We start from the raw sequence: 18,670 nt of genomic DNA, 5'->3' as shown, positions 1-18,670 counted from the left end.
AAAGCAAGTTGGTTATTTGCCAGATATTTTAAAAATCCTCTTTTCCACCACCAAAGCTTGGCTTTGGCCTAGAATTTCTATTTCAAACATCTTATTCATACAAAAAATAAAAAAATGTAGAAAGATGTACATGTATGTTTATTATAGCATGATTTATAATATCAAAACATGAAAACTTCCTACAGGTGCAAAAATTGTCATTGAAGATGGATAGTAGCTTACTAGAAAAGTCTATGATAATATTTTTCTTTTTAGTTGATTACAAACAACTATAAAATAACCTCATTTTTTATAATGGATAAAACTTATTTCTACCTATTAGACTGAATGATGTCAAATTGTTTTAAACAGGTCAACAGTTATCAAACATCAATGATTTAAAATGGTTCAGTCTGATGTTTAGATCCATATATACATGAATTACCTATTTGTATAATTATTTTTCACACATGCACTCATACATCGAATTATCACAGGTCAAATGTGAATAGTGTTTATCCCTGGGTGTTGCAATGCCAGGTGAGAGCTTTTGTTTTTTCATGTTTATTAGTGCCATCCATTATTAGAATAATTGCTTTAAAAGAAGCAAATTGAAAACTCAATGAAATATTCTCAATATGTAAGGGCCTAAGAGCATTCTCAGAGGGTTAAATAAAAAGTCTTCAATGAATAAAGTATTTTCAGAGGATTAAGTATAATGTTTAGAAACTGGATTAAAATGGCCATAAAGTAAATGAACTGTTCAATCTCCACAATTATAAAAACAACCTGAAATGAGTTTTATTAACAAAACCAGCAAGCTCTCTATTTTACAAGTGGTGGTTTTAAACAATGCTTTTGTTTACAGAACTTTCATGAATAATAAATAGCAATAAATATTAAAAGCTTAAAACGTGAACAGCTTTCCATTTAGCACTTGAACGTTTAGTTCAAATTAAGTTTTAAATAAATCTACTTAGTTGACCTAAAATATAAATTTTGGAGGGAATTATTTAGAGCTTCAATAATTGGACTTATTTTGTGAAGTTTTCTCTTTATAAATAAATTATAGAGATAAGAACACATTTAATTTCTACCTCCTTTCCTTCAAAGACCGTGTATGAAATGACAATTTTGGCTAAAGTGAAAGAGTAATAAAAAAAGTGACCCAAATTATTCCAGGAAACATCCAGAAAAATAAAATGGCCAGAGAACAACCCAGTCCAATCCCATAGCCCTTGCAATGGTCAAGAGTAAGCAAAGTAAAGCACTCAGCACCAAACTTAGACAAGGAGCTGGGTTGTTGTTGTCTAAGACACATGGACTCTAAGGAAAAGAGGACATTGTACATAAAAATTACAGTTTTCAACCATTGTCATTGCTGATTGACTCTCCTGTATTCTGTTCTTAGGACAGGATTCTCCCACTGCCCTCACGCCCCATTAAGAATGAATGGCGATCACAATGAATGGAGCACAGTGGTGAATTCTCTTCACGTGGAGCTTGTTAACTTCTGAGTGCTCTAGCCAGCTGCGTTCAACAGGGGTCCAGGCAGCGGACCCAACAAGGCTGGGCCTCAGGGATTTTAGGCTCTTAGATTTGTTTGATTTTTCCTTCTTATTCATTATTTGACCGTAGGATATTTAGAAGTATGCATTTAGTTTTCAAATATTTAGGATTTTCCTCCCTATCCCCTTAATTTGTAATTTAATTTCATCATGGTTGGAGAACATGCTTCGTATGACTTCAATCATTTCACATTCACTAGGGATTCTTTTATACCTAAAATATGGTCTAGCTGGATAAATACACACTGTGAGAATTTGGAAAGAATGAATATGCTAATACTGTATTCATATTATTGCTGTCATATACTTTTAAAGTGGCTTTCTTATAAAACACCTCTCCTTTGGAGATGTTCACTTTAAGTATGATTGTCAACAGTTTGGTTATGATGTGTCTACAGGTTGTTTTCTCTAGTCTTTCTGCTTGGAGCCCAACAATCGATGAACTTCTTAAATCTGTAAATGTGTGCCTTTCACCAAATTGAGGAAAATTGTATCCACTAATTCTCCTATTCTTCTGGAATTAAATTTACAGGGAGGTTTGTTTACCCTTGTGTTTTAGAAGTTTAACTCAACCCAGACTTCAAACTCCGTTTCCCTCTTGTGGAGAGCCGATGAAGTATGTCTTCTGTACTTGTAGCCTTATCTTTAGGCTGCCTTCCGGTTCTTCAAAAACCTGCAGAAAAGGTTTACAGCTAAGTTTCAGACACTGAGTAAGGCCAACGTACTTAAGAGGCACATAGGAATTTTGGAGATAAAATTATATTTACTTTTTTAATCTGGATGATGAAAACATGTATCTTCACTTTTTCATTTATATTCTTTAGTGTAGTACATTCTTTTCAGTTAGTATATCTTAGAGTGGCTTTATCTGGTTAGGAGTTTTCTATTTTCTTGACACTGGTAAATAATGGGCAATATACAAGGTGAAAGAAATAATTTTAGGGTGGAAATGAATCTTTATTATCACTTAGCCTGCCCGTGCAGGAAATAATATCTAGGCAATGTTAAAAACAAGACAACAGGCTCTAAATAGAGCCTCAGATGACCACACTGAGCCTTAACTTAATTACAGTTTTGGCTCTTCCAGAAGCAGAATCTTGAACAGTCAATCAGCAGTCACCTGACCAGCACTAGGGAGGCCACCTGCCTGACAGAGCCCTCCCATCAACTACAGGAAAAGGACCTCACAATAACCAACCTGCTCTTTTTTTTTGGCCGAGACTTAACTTCCTTATTCTGCTCCCTTCTGCCTACAAACTCACAGTTATTAACAACCACACCTAAAACGAAAGCAAACTAAAAGGACAGCTAGATCAGGAGTGGAAACATAGAAAGGAAGATCTCAAGGAGGGTTAGCAACAGGGGAGTGGGAGGAGGAGAAGGGGGGAGAAGGTACAGAAAATAAGTAGCATAGACAGTAGATAGAAAATAGATGGGGGGGGGCAAGAATAGCATGGGAAATATAGAATCTAAAGGACTTGAGACACATGGTCATAAACTAAAGGGGGGGTAATGGTGGGGATAGGGGGTAGGGTGGAGGGGAATGAAAGGGGGAATAGAACAACTGTAACAGCATAATCAATAAAAAATTTAAAAAATAAAAATAAATATATTTTTCAAATATAGTTGACATAGAATATTTTTTTTAAAAAGCCTTTTGTTTACTCCAGCATCTCTGGGCTCCTTTCTATCTGTTAGATTAAATGCTGCCCAATTTGTATTGATTTTTTCTCAAATTAACTCAAAACTCTTAATATACTGTGGTTTCTCTTTTAATAGTAACATAAGTCATTAGCTCTACTGGCACATCATGAATGACAAATTCCATATGTGAAAACATCCTGAAAGTTACTCCTGTGCTTACTATTAGACAAAAACACACGAATATCTTAAGTGGTCTTAAATGCATTTTATTTTAGGCAACAAATCAGTGTTTTCAAATATTTCTTGAACAGTCCAGCTGATTACTGCAAAATGATAGTTACTCATTGTGAATTGGAAGGTTACAAGCCTGCACTCTGTAATTAAACTTGGACAAAAGTATTGGTTGTCTGTCAAAGTATATATTTTATCCTCACAACAAACTGAATTTTAAGTGTTCATCATTGTTTCTCGAGTTTCTGGAAACTGTCTCAGGATTTTGACAGCTGTGTCCGTAGATATTATTTACCAGCGTCGCACTTGACCGCACTCCTGTGATACTACACTGACCTTGAAATAAAACTCCTATCCCAAGATATACAGCCTCTTCTAGAGAAATCCTGCACATAGAAGAAGAAAATCTTCCAAACACTTTGGAATGTTTTTGATATGCCAATGTAACTGCTCATAGCCTAGGGACCATTCAGCATGGAGAGAGGTGCTGATTCAAACAGACTCCTGTCAAACAAGCATCCGTGAAAGTACTGACTCATGTTCAGTAAAGGACTGGGACCCAGAGCCGAAGATGAATCCCAGGTCTCATCACTGACTTCACCCCTTTTGTTCCCTATTTCTCTTTTAATTATTCATAGTTATGTACAAGTCACTCCAAAATTGAATAATGATATATGCTTTTTTTTCAGAGTGCGGATTATTGTTGACCGAATAATATTGTGCCCAAATATTTCAGTGAAGCTTAAAATCTAGGCTACTTGCTATTGCTGCCTTGAAATCACTTATAGTCCCTGAAATATTATCTCATAAGGCCCTGTAGTATGTCACTCACATTGTAGCCTTGAACATGAGGCTGTTAGAGCCAGATTGAAATTTGCAACCAGCAGCAAAAGTGTGCATGTGTTTTTGTAATTGAAAGAAATTGGTTTTGTACTAAAAGTTAATGGGAGACTATGTTGGCCTTTGGTGGCAGCTGTGACACCAGAGCCAGGTGTCCTGGCTCTGGCTCCTGCTCTGGTTTAACCCAAAGAGCCCCCATTAGCCTCTAGTTCCTGGACTTCTGCAACTTCTCAGGTTGGGCAATTTTAGTCTGCAAGCCCGCGAGCCACTCAGCATAGGAAGCCCACCACCCAGAGTTATGTTTCAGACCTCAACTACAGGGCATCACAAGTCAGTCCTCAAAACAGATAGGTTATTCCTGAGTTCCTCTACAGACAGGACACATTATTAAAATCCTAGAACGTAGGGGTGAGGGAGAAACACCCCCCACCCAACTGGGTAGAGGTGGAAGGACAGCAGGAGGAAGGTGAGAGGAGTAGGTGCCCTCAGAGAGCGTTACTGGCACATGCCACACTCAGGTGGTTCCCTGGGCCTCCGAGCCGGCCAGTGGAGAAAGAGCACCCAATGTGAATTCCATTTCCCCAGCACTGTGGGATACTTTGCAGGAAGCCCGGTGGGGTCTTGCCTCATGGGATCACTGAAGAATCGGTGAGGTTTGACGACTGGGGACCAGGCAGATGGAGAAGAGCCACCAGCGCTCTGGTCCTGGCACCGCATTCCTGCTGCCAGCCAGGGGCTCTGCCCCAGTGCTGAGCCAGACAGATCCCTAGAGATCAGCAGTGGGAGGGGAGCTGGGAAATCACAAATGGGTGGGAATTAAAGAACACACTTCTGAATAACAATTGATGAAAGAAGAAATCAAAAGGGATACAAAGCCATCTTGAGATAAATGAAAATGGAACACATAAACATAGAAAAACTCACGGGATGCACCAAAAGTGGTTTTAAAAGGGAAGCTTATAGCTATAAATGACAACATTACGAAAAAAGAAGGATGTCAAATAAACCACTTAACATTGCCTCTTGAGGAACTAGGGAAAGAAGAATAAATTGAGCCTACATTTGCAGACAGAAGCAAAAATAGAGATTAGTGCAAAAAATAATGGCATAGGAAGTGGAAAAACAAGAGAGGAGATTGACAAAAACTAAGAATTCATTCTTCAAAAAGATGAACAAAATTGACAAACCTTTAGCTAGGCTTGGCAAGGGAAAAAAGACTCAAACAAATAGAAGCAGAAATGAAGAGACGTTGCAATGGATGCCACAAGAATGCAGCTCATGGTAAGAGATCACTATGAATAATTATACACCTACAGATTAGACAGCCGGGGAGAAATAGAAATATTTCTAAAAAACATACAACCTGCTAAGACTGAGTCAGGCATAAATATAAAATCTCAACAGAGCAATAATGAGTCAGAAGACTGAATCAGTAATCAACAACCTCCCGAAGAAAAGCCCGGGGCCAGATGGTTTCAACGGTGATTTCTAACAAACACTTAAAGAAAAATTAACACTAATCCTTCTTAAATGCTTCCAGAAAAATGGAAAAGTAGGGACCACCTCCTCCAAACTTATTTTATGGGGCCAGCATTACCCTGACACCTACCCTAACCTTATATTTCACCAAAAGAGTGTCTCTCTGTGTTAGAATTTTGGGGAACCTCATCCTGCTAATGACAATGTACATATACGTCTAATTCAACCGACACATTTGTTTAAAGGAAGAGGTTTTTTCTTTTCTAAAATTATACCACTGAGTTCTGAAAAGTACCTGATTTCTATACATTTTTGTCTGAGTTTCTCTATCCAGCATATCCAATGGTCGAAAACATTTTTCTTCTCTTGATTTTGTTTCTAGTGCTTTAGTTATTATGGCAAATGTTACAGCCACACCCTTTTCCTGTCTTCCTCCTGGTTATTAAGCTCTCAGTAGGACGGCTCAGAGGCAGCTCACTACAAGACTTTGCTAAAGACCACTCCACTTTCTAGTTTGATACTCATTAACGTTCTTTGGGCCTCAAGCTACAGGATAACTTAATTTTCATGCAAAAAACTATTACTCTTCCCTTGCCTACTTTTCCTTATCTTTAATATGTGGTGGATTTTGTAGCAGTGTTTCTCAAACCGTCAATGAAAAGGGCCAGTGTTGCTCTTTAATTTCCAATTGTCAGTGACATATGGTTTTGTAAAACATAATAAAAATAAAATAAAATTACCAGAAAAATGAACTATAAGAGAGACAGAAAACTGGAGCAATTTTATGATGAGACACTACAGACCTAAAATCACATTTTAATAATCAGATTAAACCTACAGTAGGAAAAATAGCATTGCAAGAACTGGTCACATTATTTATTGAAATTGTGCCCAGGGGTAATAATTCATATAGAAAGTGTTACTACAATGGTAACTTTTTGTTGTTCTCCATCTTTCATCCAAGGTTATGAGTGCAGTACCAACTCCGGCAGGCAGGTCTGGAATCAATTTGGTGTACATCAGTAACATTTTTAATGTGATAGATAAACTTGCTCTGGGCTCTGTGATTTATCTAATTTTGATTGGATAAATGACAACGCTACTCACAGACACTGGTCATGATTTGATCTCATAGCACTCATGGGGGAAAGTCAAGTCTCAGGGAGGTATGTCATCTTGAGTGAAAGAGGAGAATTCAAAGGCAATTCAGTAACCTGGCAGAAAGCACAGTTATCTAACGTAGAGTAACAAGTTTTATGTTTTTAAAATTTATCTCCAGTCCACCAGTAGTGAGTTCCAACCATTAGCTTCATAAATCTAATTACATTTAAGTTGTACTTTAACAAATAAATGGATTTTATATTTTTCTAGCATGGATTTTGGATGGGAAAATTACACTCAAACTCTTGCATTAAAATTTTATTTGGTGATAATTTTCCCCAAATATGCAAAAGCAAGATTTATTGAAGTGAGTGTCTGTGTGCCTGTGTGTGTGTTTTCTGCCAGGCATGGAAGTGCTAAGATGATTTTTAAAATTCAAACATTTGGTACGGGGAAAACTATCGGTTGGTGATGTCGTATGGGACATTCAAAAGGAAAATTTGTATTACTTGTAATGCTCTATTCCCAAATTAAAAAAAGTGACTATCTGATAGGAAATATTATTCCAGTGTTTTCTCTGCAGATGTCCAGTTGACTCCCCCACAAACATCATTCACTTCCTCAGCCATCCCTGCAGTTTGAAGAGCTAAGCTCTAGAGCTCTGGCTTCCACGGTGCTGAATCACTAATGTATTTTGACTTCACGCTAGAAGAAGCTGCTTCACATCTGGTATTAAAAAAGTATTCATGTTTCTTGCTATTTTTTTTGGTGACAGTTCTTGGCAGAGTTCGTAAATCATAATGTTTATTTAAACATTTTTTAAGATGTGCCAAGATTGTTTTCGGTTTCATGTAGTTTATACATAAAATCATCTCATGCAAAAAAACAGAGGATACATGAGTTACACAAATTACCCATCTAGAAATTGTTGCCACTGGAATATAAATCTTTTAATCTATGATGAGCAAGGGAGGCTTATAACTGTGAAAATCTTAATAAAGTCCTATCTAAAATAATAGGAAGTTTCTGGCCCATATTCGTTAATCGTCCAACCAGAGCACCAGGTACTTCCTCTCCTGTGCTTTCATAGAGTTCTGTTACTGCTTCTGTAACAAATTACCATAAACTGGGTGGTTTCAAGCAAAACAATGTATTATCTTTTCATTATAGAGGCCAAAAGTCTGAAACGGGTCTGTCTTACTCGGCTAAAATCACAGCGTTGCTAGATCGGCATTTCTTCCTGAAGTCTCTAGGGGGGATTTTGTTTCTTTGCATTTTTCAAGCTGCTAGAGGCCACCCGGGTTTTTGCTTTTTTGCTCACATCCCCATTTTCAATCTTCAAAGTCAGGCTATGCTCTTCTCACACTGACATCTTTCTAACTCCTCTTTCTCAGCTAGTCTCCTCCACTTTTAAGGAATCATGTGATTCACTGGACCCACCCAGATAATCCAGGAGTGATCCCACCCCCACCCAAGCCAACACCTGCTAATTAGCGGCATTAATTCTGTCTGAATCGTTATTTCTTCTTTGCCATGTAGCCTAATATATTTACAGGTTGTGGAGGGCGCCCGTGTGGTAAGATTAGGTGAGCATCTTCATCTCTATCACCATTCATTTCATCTTGTCTGTAAGACTACAATATAATCATTGTTATTGCTGATATATTTTTACATTAGATACTAGAGACCCATCCATCATTTTCCTCTGATTGGTAACACAATCTATAGCTTAGTAAGTGATTCCCCATCACAGTTTTGTATTTTGCACACATGAGTGCATATGACATGTAAATATTACAAGTGTTTTTAGAAGTCCAGTGAAAATTTGGCGATTTAATCTATATGGAGGCAACTTTATTTGAGGAGGGAAATGCATTCTATTTCTACTTCTCTGCTGAAGTTTTGATTCTACTGGGAGAAAGACAACAAGAGACCACAGAGGAATTGGAAGCATAAGAGTGAAACGACAGCTTTATAAACAAGAATGCTGAGGCTGACGAAGCGGCCTCCTAACACTTTTGACCAGATACAGGCACTGCCCTGCCCAGTCTCAGTGGAGCTGAAACCTCCCCCCGGGAAGCTGCCCTTAGAGTCCCCGGGGCCCAGCCAGGATCAGAGCATTGCTCCTGGGACACTGGAGAGTGGGCTACTGCCAGCCCCCTCTCTGGTTCCGTCGGGGGGCTTCAACCCTGTCCAGAGAAGTCAGAGTTCAGAGGTGAGTAGGGCACAGTGACAGCTGCTGCCCATAAAAGCCACCACAGAGAGCTGGGGAAGCATCCTGCCGTGCCACCCCACTCACTGGTCACTTCAGGAGGAATACAACTCTGTCAATCACTCAAAATGCCAAAACCAGTTGCAGACAAAGACGAGTCAGCCTTTATGTTGGATTGTAAATACAACGTTTTACAAACTTGGTGATAATGCATAGTATTTTAACTGCCTTGAAATACCGAAAGTAAGCAGGGCCTATACCAGTACACCGAACTGTACGAAGTCCTCCCCCCAGCCATCTGCCCACCACTTGTTCAAATAGCTTTGGGTGTCAAAGTCACTTTGGATGACAGGTGCTTTACATATTTTCAGAATAGATAAATAAAATGTCGGTCTAGTCCATGTAAAATAATGAGAGGAACCATGAGACATGTTAGTGATACTTGTTTCCCTTTACACCAGAATCTGCTCATTATAAAATACATATGCAGTGAATTGTGGCATCTGCCTTTAAGGTCTATGTTGGGAGACAGTTCTCTTCTAGAAGGACATGCTCGCTGAGATTAGAAATGGGACTGTAGCTTTTCTAAATTACATCACCATGGATTTCCCCAGGAACTTGGGCAATGGTCGTTGAGGTCAAGAATAATTGAGTCTTCAGAACAAGAAAAGCAGGGCGTCCTGACTATTTGGCTGGAGCCGAACTTCCTGAGTTCATATCCTGCCTGTGCAGCGCACAGCTTCGGGCAAGTTTCTGAACATCGCCATCCCTCAGCTTTCTCGGGATGTAGCAGGGATACATAACAGAACCCTGAGCTTACGATAAAGGTCCGTTTCTCTGAATACGTAAACCTGTCAGAAGAGCAGCTGGCTCATTGTAAGTTAGGATAATGCACATTCACAGTAAAAAACACAGAGGCTCAGAGATCTGTCTCATGTCCCACAGTTGGGAAAATCCAGGCCCAGGGCCCAGAACTCTGCAGCTGAACTCTGACTCTGTGTTTAACATGCCAGAGCTATCTTCAAGATATATGTTCCTAATATTTAAATTTCCACTTGTAAAGCTAGATGATGTTTGGCCTTGCAGGAGGATGTGCCTATAATGAGATGTTCTTAAGATATCAACTTTCTGGGGTCACTTCCATTTTTTCAAGCCCCAATACATTATTTAACTACTAAGGCCACAGAAGATGTGTGATCTCAGTGACCTCCCAGGATTGCTGACAAATTTCCCAGGATTTTCTCAGAATTCCACTGGGATTCTTATCTGTTTTTCTGGTTGTGATTTGTCACTGGTCCTGCTTTCTCTTGATACTGGTTGCTAATCTTATCTGCACGCCGGCAGCCTGATATCTTCTCTCAGCTCCATTCGTCCCAAACTTGGACAGAATCTTCTCTCAATTCTCTAATGCACCATTAATAAAATATCACCATGTGATATAATCTTTTCCTAACATTTGGGGTGTATTTCAGGGGAATTTTAGCACAGTGCAGGCAATGTTAAAATTTAATAAGGGATTCTTTTGTTGGCCTCCAGCCTGCTGTCTCCTTATAGAAAACTTTTTTCCTGTCTCCTTTCCCCACAGTGTGACAGAAAGCTCAGAGTTCACTTCTCTTATATGGGCAAATCCAGCTAATTTCAGAACTGCTACTTCCCATCATAGGTCAGTAGAGAGAATACTTTTTAATATAGTTTTATATGAATTAATTAAATAAGATATTGGAACCATAAACATAATCATGTTAGACACAGTCAGTATCCCCTTGAAAACTAATTCTAAATTGTTATATTATTTTTATTGTTAATGAATATTTGTAGATACTGAAAAATATATGTCCAGTACATAATAATATGGAACAAGTATGGAACAGTTAAATCTTGTTAGCGTGATAGGAAAGAAATGAAAAGCAACTAATATTAATCCAATGTCTTTTTTCATCAGTGTGACTTTTCTTTGAAACTCTTATGTACAGAGAGACTGCATTTATTTGAGAGATGAATTACCACTGTTTTATTAAAGTGACAGTCATAAAAAATGCTTCAGCTTAGCTTTACATTTAACTTGAAATCTCATTACTCATTTCACTGGTAACTTACATTTCTTTGGATACTTTAAACTGTATCTTCACGTATAATGTGTTGACTCAATTTTATTTTTAAATATTTAAATACTGGCACTAAAAGCCAAGCCTTCCCAAAATTTTAATAAATCTGGTACATCTAATAAATAAAACAATTTCAGCACAGTGAATCGGCGGTTCTTTTAACTATGTCAGTTTTCTTCAAAACATTGTCCCAATGCCGTGATACCAGTCAGCTTGCTGTAATAACTTCGGATCAGTTATTTAACCAGACAGTTGAAAATTGAAATCTCAAGAGCCATCTTTCAGAATATCTAGAATGACTTTATTAAACATCACAGGCTTCTCAATGCCAAATGTATGCATGCTGTTCCAGTGATTAATGTAGCCCTGCTCTTACCATTCAATAATAGAATGTATCGGTTTATTTATTTTATCTCCTTTATATTTAATTATTAACCTTCCCAGGATTGAAGACATGTGCAGGAAATCATTTTATCAGCTTCAGCAAGTTGAAGACAGTTATCTGCTCACAAATTGAGGTGAGAATGTTGAACTTGAGATTGACTTCTGTCCAGAATGATTTGGCTTTCAATACTGATGGAAAAAACTGACCTATATAATAAGCATCTATGTGTCGGAAAGTGAAGTATAGCTATGTACTAATAAAGTATATAAAATACACTGTGATTTCCATTATTGTTTTTCCATAAACCACATTATTTTTCTCAATTCTTTTTTTCTGTATGGATGGGAGAAATCCTATACCCTCCTATTAGTGCAACACACACAAACATGTGCACACATGTACACTGGAACAAAGATGCTTCCTTAATAACTTTATTATAATTGTACTGAACTGTGTACCAATAAAATATCCTTTGGGTTTAGCCAGACAAGAATTCTTGTTGGTAGTTTTTTTTTTACAGGTGGTGACCTAGATGTTTTTGCACACCTCTGGCCTTTCCCTGGCTCTGTGGGTCACAGTGTGTGCACGTCATGTCCAGGACACAGTGTTGTGTGTGGTGTTTTGTGTACCTTGGATGGTTTAAGCTCTATAAGTGGAATGCAGTATACACTGTTACTCAGTTTTCAAAAATTAGGAGAGTGTCTTAGAAATTCTAAACAACTTCTATCATGTCCTACAGCCAATAAGTGGTAGGTGGGAAAGGAAGTCCAAGTCAATGTGGTGCAAAGTCAAGGTCTTAGCCACCGCAACCTGGGGATTTGCTCTTTTAATACCCCTCACTGACATAGTTATGGAGATGCTATACACTAGGCACAGATTCTGGAGAAAGCACAAAGAACTCATTCTAATAGGAGGCTATGTGGATAAGTGGGAGTTACTGTAACAGCGCCAAGTGTGAGATAAAGACTGGTGAGCGTGAGGGAACAGTGTGGTTCACGTCAGCATGGCTGACGTCAGCGCAGCTGGTAGGTGAGCACCGCTGTGTAGAGGAGGGCGCCACCGCTGTGTGCGCGATCCTAGGAGTCTGCAGTCTGAAGTTGAATGCTTGGTCTGTTCATTGCAGTGGGACAGGAAAAGCTACTTAACCATTCAGGGCCACAGTTTTCTTATCTGTAAAATGAGAATACAGACATCTACTGTGCACTTTTATTCTAAGGATGACCAACACAAAAGACACATGTAATAGTGTATGTGTTTCCATGTATTTGAAAATATGTACTTTTATAATTTATTTTAGTAAAGTCCACATGTAAATGATCTTTTTCAATATATGCATTTACTTTTTTCTGTGTAGTTCAATACAGCATTTGTTATCATACCATTTTTTAAAACATAATTTTGTCAATATTAGTCCTCTTAGAAAAGTGACATATTATTCTGTATATATATTTGGAAAAATTATACAGCAAGACCATTTACATTTATTTAGAAAGTAAAAATATAAAATGTTAAGTTAAGCTTAATAATTATACATTTCAAATATGGAATACTTTTTAAAAATGACTTTTTAAAAAGTTTATTTTATCTTATTTTATTTATTGATAGAGAGGGGAAGGGAGGGAGAAAAAGGAGAGAAGCATCAGTGTGTAATTGCCTCTTACCTATCCTACTGGGGGTAGGGGACCTGGACCCAACCCCGGCATGTGCCCCAGACCAGGAATTGAGCCTGCAACCTTTTGGTTCCCAGGCTGGCACTCAGGCCACTGAGCCACAACAGGCAGGGCCAGAGTACCTCCTTTTTTTTAAGAGTTAGTCTTTATTTAATTCAAGGACCAGAATACTTTCTAACATCCAACATACCCAAGCTTTCTCTCACAAATATTTCTGACTGATTTTCCCCATTTCTGAATGTCTAAAAGTTTCGCGTCACTCATATTCTAGTTCTCAGTCATATCACATTTAGATATACAGCATATTTGCACTTTCTCCGTGCTGTGTTTTGATTTCTCTTTTCTCTTCAGGGCAAGTCTTTGAAAGCATGGAAATTTCCCTCTAGGATAATGACGGTCATGCAGCAGGGCAGTTTTGACTGACACAGAGAAAATCTTTTCTTTTATACCAATTATATTTACATAAACGTGCTTTAGAGGAGCAAATGGTTTACTTTTCTTGTCTTTGCCCACTCATCAGGAGTGATTTCCTCTGGTCCTCCAAATCTCCTTCCATCTGGTAGCACAACAGCAAAATCAGACCACACGGAGCACATGTGGGGGACACTCCTTCGCACCCCTCCTCCCAACAGCATCTGCTTTCCTCTGCTGTTTGGAGAGACATTTTAAAGAGAAAAGGGGGGACCACAGTAGTCATCTGAAGTAGCTTAAGCAATTTTGATGTTTGATGAAGCCATCTGTAATGAGGATTTCAAATCACTGGTATAATCAGTGTTTGCTTGTGTGAAAATTCTGTATCTTAGGTATTGAATTTACATAGTTCTTGAAAATAATGTTTTATATTTTCCACTAGCTCTTATTTACTGGTGGCAATAAGTTAAATTTTGGCTGGTTAGGGTTTATATGGTCTTATGTTTTATGAAGAAGTTGAGCCTGAGCTAAGAATTTCTTTCCTTGTTTGTTTAGAATGAAGAATTTCTTTCCTTGTTTGTTCAGAATTAAGAATACTCTTTGGTTGCCCTGGCTGGTATGGCTCAGCAGATTGAGTGCTGGTGGGAGAACCAAAGGGTAGCTGGGTCAATTCCCAGTCAAGGCACATGCCTGTGTTGTGGGCCAGGTCCCCAGTAGGGGGCGCACAAGGGGCAACCACACACTGATGCTTCTCTCTCACCCTTTCTTCCTCTCTTCCCCTCTCTCTAAAAATAAATAAAATATTTTAAAAAGAATACTTTTGGGGATGATTAATCACATACATCAATAAATATCCAGTATATAGTCATCACTTAATGTAATAATCTTTGTACAATGAAGTAAATATATCACTATTCTATTTAATTTATTCTATTTAATTTTATCACTATTCTATTTATTCTATTTAATTTATATCAAGTAACTCCTACAATGTTAATTATATTTCTCTTGAAACTAGAACTATTATTTTTCCAGGTTAATTCCTATTTTTTCCACACTTTTGGTTAAGCAAATAGAATAAAATTAAACATAATAGATTTTTAGAAAAAGTATATGCTTGAGAATCTAAGACAATCAAATATCAGAGTTGAAGGAATGTATCTCTGTGCACCTACATATCTAAATAGTTTGAACTTACTGGTAATAATAGTTGAGGCCAGTTCATGTGTATGAAGAGGGGATGGAAAACAGAGAGGGAGGGAAGGAAAGAGAGAAGAGGAGGGAGTAACAAAGGCAGACAGACAGACAGACTGGGAAGGCAGGGATCTGAACCAGGTAGCAAGCTATGTCGCCTTTCATTGATTTGGTCATGTCATCTTGATCTAGGCACCCAACTCCTGTGAATTTAGGCTTCATTATCTCAACACAAATAATGGGCTGTATTTTTCATTTTTGAGATGGTGAAAGGTGAAGTAGATCTCCACCCTAGATCAGAACCAACCAATAGGCAGCGTTGAGTGGCATCTCCTCTATTACCTAAGCCAGGAAGGAGTAGGCACTGCAGGTGAGTTAGGAGAATCGCATTCGCATTCGTCACCTTCCAACAACAGCACAGCAATGCTGCAGAGGCACAGGGTCAGAAGAAAGGACAAATCTCCGATGGAAGCCACGTTACAAGAAAAGACAATGGGACATGCAGGGAAGGGTCAATGTGGCCCTGGCGTTGAGGTAGAGCAAGGGGGAAGGAGAAGCTGTCCGTTAGAGGAAAGGCAGCGAAACAAGGTAATTCACCAGCAGGCATCAAAAATTAAGAGGACCGAATAACAGGGCCTTGCTGAGCTCAGATGAGTGGATTTGGCCTCTATGTGTTTGCGAGGCTGCCACCTGGGGAGAGGGTGGCATTGCAGGGTTCCCCAGGGCAACAGGAGAATGGGTCATGGACCAGAGGAAGAGGGGTGGTTTAGGGTGCACGGGAAATATTTGACATGCCTCACCCCCACTTTGGGGGGACTTCTAGTAAAAAAAGAAGAATCATTGTTTGACTTTTCCCTCCTAAGACTTTCTTCCCAGCGTGTTCCTGTACTTTCACAGAGAAAACTTCCCTTCTGACAGTCCAGGTCACAAAATGTGGGGTCTTTGCTGCACATCAGGCGACTCGCTGGGTGCCCTGCCAGTCAACTGGATTATGACACCATCTAGCTGGAGAAAGATCAGAGCCCACAGGCTCAGCAGAGGGCTGAAGTCCTTGGGACCTCTCCCCCTTCCACTTTCATTGCACATCGCAAAAAAAAAAAAAAAGTTCCCAAGTTCACTTCTGTCTGACTTGGTGAAAAATTGGAGGTCTCCATGACCTCATTCTTTTTTGAATATGATTGGTCTGTGTGATCCACATGACTAGGTTTTGGACTATGAACTATAGAAAGAAACAATGATCTGTATGGTCTTCACAATCTCTTCCTCTCTTTTCCTTTTAAGTAAAGAGCCACAGAGCCACAGAAGGAAAGGTCACTGAGCCTCTGCCACTGGGGAAGATGTTGACTTGCATTTGTCCATGACATGAGCTAGAAAAGTCACTGATCTGGGGGTGGGGTGTGTGTTTTTTTCCAGCAGCTGGTGTTGCTAGTATTGTTTAGTATAATAGGTATGTTCTTGTGTTTAGTTTCTCCCTAATGTCTAGATAAGTGGGTGATTGCTTGTTGTTCAGGGATTATTATCAGCAACATGATGGGAAGAACTATTTGCTGATGGAATGAGAATTGAATATAGCTTTTTGATGATATAATTAATGGCTTTATAAAGACTCCTCAGGTGGTTACAACTTAACAAGTAGGCAGGCAAATCTCTTCAATATGTTGCTAACAGTAGAGATTAGACTGATTTTTTAAATTATAGAAGGAAGTAAAAATCTCTCTTAACAAACAGTGGACACTATACCAGAGTATCAGGTAATTGTGAGTAGATTTAACAACATAGTCCCAACATAATTCAGAAGTAACTGTGATTTGAAGGCTGTTAATCAAATAAAATATCAGTCTATTAGCAGAAGTAGTTTAATCCTGATAAATGCTGAGTTCTCTCATGAAAACTACTTCCATCAGGGATAGTGAGATTCTAATAAAAAATGAATTCTTCCATGGCAACCGAGAAAAGTTCTACCTGTGTATTATGCCTGGGCTTTTCAGGTTGCTTTCATGTTTGCTTTTTCTTCTTGAACTTTGATGACAGGGTATAGGGAGGGGGGTAAGTTCTCTCCCCTCTTTTACCAGCTGGAGATTTCCTCATTTCCCTCCAATTCCAGGAATAACTGCAATCTTCAGCAAGAAGCATTCCTGGTTTCTAATCTTCTTTAAGCTATGCTGTCTGCTCTCTCCTTTGTGCTGTTAAAACAAATTGCACATGCTTCTCAGCACGTAATACTGTCCTATATGATCTATGCCTGCCTTTCAGCCAAAGATGTCTCCATTTATCCCTGGAACCTGGAATATAGAAAGAAGTAAATTTATTTGTTCAATGTATTTGCAGCCCAAATAAGAGTTTGGATCTTTTGTAGCCCCATGATGGCACTGGATAATATTCAAACAAAATATAGAAAGAAAAACAACTCTATATATGTTTTATATATGTATGTGTGTACCTCTCTACATACTTACATATAGAGATACCAAACATTCATATTCTCCCCACCTATAAAGTTCATAAGTTAAACTTTTTGTTACATAATTAAAACCATAAAATAGTGACTATTGTAGCTACTGTCTAGAATAAAAAACAGAACAGAATGTTGTAGTATCAGAAACCCCATTACCCAACCACTCCAATAAATAAACACACTGGCCATTAAAGACATATCCATTATCTTGACCTGTGTTAAATTTTCCCTTTTAGTTTATTTCCATTTGATTTCTTCCACTTATGCCTGTGTGCTTAATCATGGTAAATATATTAAGTCCTGCTTTACGGAATAACTTTGAAGACTAAGTGACTTTCCTGGCTCACCTTAGGGCTCAGTGTTGGTGTCATGCATTCTATGAATTTGGACGAATGTGTAATGACACGGATCCATTATCACAGTATTTATCATACGGGGTAGCTTCTCTGCCCTGAAAGTCCTCAGTGAACCACCTCTTCTTCGCTCCTCCCCACCCCACTCCCTGGCAACCACCGATGTCTTCACAGTTTTGCCTTCCCCAGAATGCCATATAGTTGGAATTGCACAGTATGAAACCTTTTCATGTTTTCTCTCACCTATTAATATGTATTGCTATATCTTAATAGCTTATTTCTTTCTAGCACTGAGTAATATTCTATTGTCCAGAGGTACCACCATTTATTTACCCATTCACCTACTGAAGGACATCTTGATTGCTTCTAAGTTATGGCAGTTATTAACAAGACTATATAAACATCCACGTGCAGATTTCTGGGCAGATATATATTTTCAGTTCCTTTGGATTCAGTTCCTTATAGATTATCATAGTCAGATTATATGGTAATATCATGTTTAGGTTTATAAGAAAAACCACTAATGAGGCTTTACCATGTTGCACTTCCAGCAGCAATGAATGACGGTTCCTATTGCTGCACATCCTTGCCAGCATTTGGCATTGCTGGTGTATTAGATTTTGGCCATCTAACAGGGGTACTGTTCCCATTTGCATTTCTCTGATGACATATGAGGTGGAACGCTTTTTCATGTGCTTATGTTATCTCTGTATATTGATGGTGAAATGTCTATGAAGGCCATTGGTCCAATTTTAAATCAAGTTGTATATTTTCTTACTGTTGCATTTAATAGTTAATTGTATATTTTGGATACGAGTGTTTTATCAGATGTGTTTTTTGCAAATAATTTCTGCCAGTCTGTGGCTTCTCTTCTCATTCCGTTGACATTGCCTTTTGGAGACCAATTCTTAATTTTCATGAATCCTAGCTTATCAATTATTTCTTTGTAGATTGGGTCTTAAAATGTATTTTTCAATCCCTTAGAATTGGATGCAAACAGGAGGAAGTCAAAAAGGAAAAAATGACCTTTATGATGTAACATA

The sequence above is a fragment of the Artibeus jamaicensis genome, unplaced genomic scaffold, assembly GCF_021234435.1.
Source record: "Artibeus jamaicensis isolate MK-2021 breed Jamaican fruit bat unplaced genomic scaffold, CSHL_Jam_final contig_354, whole genome shotgun sequence".
NCBI lineage: Eukaryota > Metazoa > Chordata > Mammalia > Chiroptera > Phyllostomidae > Artibeus > Artibeus jamaicensis.
Note: the sequence above shows the minus strand (reverse complement) of the source record.